This window comes from Varroa jacobsoni, unplaced genomic scaffold (genome assembly GCF_002532875.2).
Source record: "Varroa jacobsoni isolate VJ856 unplaced genomic scaffold, vjacob_1.0 scaffold_1278, whole genome shotgun sequence".
NCBI lineage: Eukaryota > Metazoa > Arthropoda > Arachnida > Mesostigmata > Varroidae > Varroa > Varroa jacobsoni.
In genome coordinates this window covers 114,430-117,374 of record NW_019214180.1, presented here as the reverse complement: position 1 = coordinate 117,374, position 2,945 = coordinate 114,430, and positions in this window count along the sequence as shown.

Sequence of the window (2,945 nt, the reverse complement as noted above, 5' to 3'; positions counted from 1 at the left end):
ACAACTTACCTTATGTATCAAATATTAATAAGCGTCAATTCAAAGCGCGGACAACTTGTTGTATCCACGCAGTATTCTAGGTGTAGCGCGGACGAGTGTTTCGGCCTGTACCACTAACCCGAAACATTTTCGTTACTGTTGCTATATAAACGCAAGATGTTATTTGAATAAACAGTATTTATACAGGTACTAGTTGCTCCGTCAAGAAAAACAATTATTAAGATAGACAAATTATATTATGCACAGCCATAAGGTAGAGCATCGGTTCAAGTTGCTAATTATATTCCTGTGATGAATTTGCTCGTAAGTTGACGGTCATTAGCTTGAAAATTAAAATTCAATCAAGATTTGTATTATTCAAGACTATGTATATATATATATATTAGGTTATAAACGAAACTGTCATTCTTTAAGTAAAAGCTTGGGCATCTTCCGTAAGCCTACCTAACGCTTAGGCATGTATATTATGATTATAGAAAAGAAACTTGTATACATGTGTAGCGTTTCTCAACTACGAAACAATCACTTGTATGCATCCTCGACTCCACCCAGTTGACATTAGGGGTTCATTATTTTTCGCTATGGCACCTTTCAATGCGATTTGAATGTTTGATGATTAACAAGTAACAAGAACATCTCAAAACAGTTGAAACAAAAAAACGAGTCTCATTTAATATTGTGTGAAAACTAAGAAGGGAGGATTGAGATGGTCGGGCAGGTGAGAAGCGTTGGAGGTGTCTTACTTCGAGATAATGAGAACAAGATCGCACAAGTAACAAGGATATGAAGGCCGAATCGGAGATTTTAAAAAAATGTCTCGTGCTCATCTTGTATACGCTAAAGCCATTTTTATGGTAACATCGGATACTGAGCCCGTACAATATGGCATGAATAATAAGCCTGCATTTTTGAAAATTTAACGAAAGCACATGTGGGTCTATTTATTGAGGCGAATAAAAGGTTTTCTTAATAATAAGTAGACTTGCGGTAATTTTTACGAGTACGTTTGCTATTGAAATTCCGTAAAAGAGTTTTCTGGACTAACTGTAATCCCTGAAGAGCAATTTCTATTTCTAAGAACCCTATTAGCTTAAGTAGCATTTTACTTCCAATCTCAGTGCACTTTCAGATATCTTCTAGTATTCTGCACATCTCCCTTGTCCTTCGCTATCGTTCCCAAATTTTGCTTACCCCTTGCCAAGTTGCACCTTCTCTTGTTTCTTAGACGTACAGCTTGTACGAGCTCACTTGGAGAGCTACCAGCACCTTTCAAACACCTGCTTCTCGATAACACTGACGTTAGATTAATGATCTGCATTTTCAATGTGAAGTTCGCTCGAAGAATTGTTTGAAAAAACGGGATTCTTCTATTAACTCAAGATTCGATGGCTACATTTCCATAGAGCAAAGCGTCCAACTTACCTTATAACTATGTCACTTGAATTCGACTCGAAACTCTACAAGTACACCTAGAGGAAATCGTTCTGTTTATAGTACTTGCTACGTTCGATTTCCTTCGGTGTAACTTAAGGCCCCACTGAAAGCAATAGGACTTTCGACAGGGCATAGATACCGCCTTTTCATGCTGGCTTTAGTAATATTACTTCAAAAGCTGACCTTAAACAAAAATAGCCTAAAAGTTAGAGGCGCAGCAATATCGACTTCGATTCAATTTCACACACTCGGAACCTTACGAGCTCGCACCTTCACATCGAGTGGCGGATAGTGGCCATCTGCACTCGTCGTTCTTGACTATGTCTCTACGTATAGCGAACGGAGAATGCGCTCCTTGAAGCGTAGGCATTTTTGATGACCGGCCGAATCGATTTTCAACTTAGGGAAAAGCAGCCGCCAGCTTCCATCTGCTTGGTCTTTCTAGCCATCAACGGTTGTACCCGCGATGATGAAGTCTGAATCGGCAGAAAAGTTACTCTCTACTGTAGATAAAGTATATGCATCCGTATAATAACAATATATGATTAGTATAAAAAAAAAAGGTATAAAAAGAAAATATTTATTTAAACGTCTGTGCAGGTAAAATATACGGACTGCGGCCTTCTGGCTTATGAGATGGAGAGAAAAGGGTATTGCACACGCTTCAGATCATCCTTGCAGCCTTTGACAATGGTATTCCCAGGTTCTCCTGCATGAGCTCTACTAGGACCTTTAAAAGGCTAGAATGTCATACGTATAAGTCCTTCTCGATAACTGCTTAGGCCAGGTATAACCTAACAAGTGGAATCAGAAGGCAAGACAGATGACACGCCATTACCCATTCTTCTTGTATAGTTGTACTGCAGGACAAGGCTGTTCAACTAGGAAGAGGCCTGTGAGGTAATATTGTTCGTTTATAATGCTCCTGGGACACCATGATCATAATCAATAGCCTATTAAGGTGCTAGACCTTCTTCTAGCGGAAAACAACTTGCCGACCTAGTTAAAATATAAACAGCTTGTAGTACAATTTGTAAGGTGCCTTTAGCTGCTAATTAATTATATCATCAGTTTGGAACATTTAGTAGTATTCGGTCGTCAAATATTAAATCCTGTATATCAATCTATAATGGTACTAATAACGTTAATGGTAAGTTTTTCAAGCAAAAAAAAATTTGCCATCTGTTACCTTTTTTTAAATATAAGGGCCATTCCAATATCGATATTCGATGTTTTAAACACACTGAGAAAACTGAAAGACATATAGATAAGAAAAAATGTATATAGATTACAAAAAACAACTCAATGAATAGTTAGCCCAAAAGCGGACGTATGTTCCTATGAACCTGGTAGTTTATACCAGCCATTGCCCCTTACGTAACAAATCTTATTAGTCGAATAACATGCTTGTCCAAATGCACTGTAATTTTATAATTAATAGCCCCTATAACTAGAGCTTGGTTCCAAGGCAAGCTCATCATGCTTCCTAACATTCCTAGAGCTGTATGTAA